Source organism: Leptonychotes weddellii, chromosome 5 (assembly GCF_054177405.1).
Source record: "Leptonychotes weddellii isolate Sample4059 chromosome 5, ASM5417740v2, whole genome shotgun sequence".
In the NCBI taxonomy this organism is placed as follows: domain Eukaryota; kingdom Metazoa; phylum Chordata; class Mammalia; order Carnivora; family Phocidae; genus Leptonychotes; species Leptonychotes weddellii.
In genome coordinates, this window is record NC_138373.1 from 133,042,988 (window position 1) to 133,044,382 (window position 1,395).

A 1,395-nucleotide genomic window follows, 5' to 3' on the forward strand; every position below is an offset into this window, starting at 1 on the left:
ATCCTGGGGCCATTATCAGACATATGGACCATAGAATGAGGAAAGTTTTGAGAAGAATTTATAGGTAGGTGGGAACTACATTGCTGTGGGACCCAACAACTTAATATAAATAAGTCAGCAGGATATTCTGGCTGAATCTAAGCAGGGGTTGTGAGGCCAGGGACCCTACTCTCTGCCTCCCTGAGGTCTATAAGCATGGGTCAATAAGCATATGGGCTTTTGAAGGAGAGAAATGGAGGACATGGTGGAGTCTCCTCTTCAGTCTTGCTGCTGGGACTGAATTTATTACTGACAGAGAAAGGGCAATCCAAGCCGATAAATAAAGAGACACAAAAAGAGGACACAGAGAAAGAAGAAAAACCTTCATTACATCTGAAATACTGACTCAGCCCATGTGTGACCCTGGAGACTCTCAGGAGTAAGGGTGGGTAGAAGGAGCTCGCTTGGAAGCTGGAGATCTTTCATTAGTGGGTGGGGACAGAAACTAGAAAATGTAAATTATTATTATTAATGTAACTTTTTTTTTCTGACAATAAGTAGATGAACCTTGGGAAATCTGGGTTATAAATAACAAGAGCCTCTGAGATTTAAACTATTAAATCTACATATGATGTATCAGATTAGAAATATAAACAATTCCATGTCCAATAGGACTGAGGTTTAACTTGACACATTTAAAAAGTTTCGGGGGAAAAGTGAAAGTGAAAAGTGCGTTGGCCGGGAATCAAACCCGGGTCAACTGCCTGGAAGGCAGCTATGCTCACCACTACACCACCAACGCAGACTAATTTGATACGTTTAAAGATATATAGTAATTAAAAGAGAAATTGATCATCCATGGAAGCCTGCGGGGGGGAGGGGGGTACCAGTAATATCCATTTATTGAGCACTTGCTAAATGTGAGGGATTTTGTTAAATATTTTATATAATTATCTTACTAATCCTTAAAACAGTCCCCAAAGGTAGATCATATTCTTTTTTATTTTTCATACGAGGAAACAGAAGACAGAGAAGAAAAGAAACTTATTCAAGGTTACTCAGAGCTAAAATTCAAACCCAATCTATTACTATTAAGGATTGTTCAAGAAGGAGGAAGGATAAGTCAATATATTTCAAGTATCATGGCTCATGATGGAAGTAGTTACAGTGGATAAGATGACCAATCCCTAACTTTTCCAAGCCCAAACATTCAATCCAAGCACTGTGAAAGCAAAAGAAAAAATAGGTGCATTCTTAACTGTAAAATAATAATCTAGGCAGAAATAAAATATACACATGCACACTTATGTTAAATACAGAGCAGTAACACAAGAGTTAAATGAGTGTTACAGATTATAAGCATTATAAGATGTAAAGGCATTAAGTAAGGTATTAAGGTATTAAGGAGGTCAGATT

General features: G+C 37.6%; 1 non-coding gene across 1 annotated transcript; it reads right to left on the reverse strand.

The window, feature by feature from the left end:
• Window positions 1-709: 709 nt before the first annotated feature.
• Window positions 710-781, reverse strand: TRNAG-UCC (transfer RNA glycine (anticodon UCC)). The gene has a single exon. It is a non-coding gene; the product is annotated as a tRNA-Gly (tRNA).
• Between the last annotated feature and the right edge of the window lie 614 nt (window positions 782-1,395).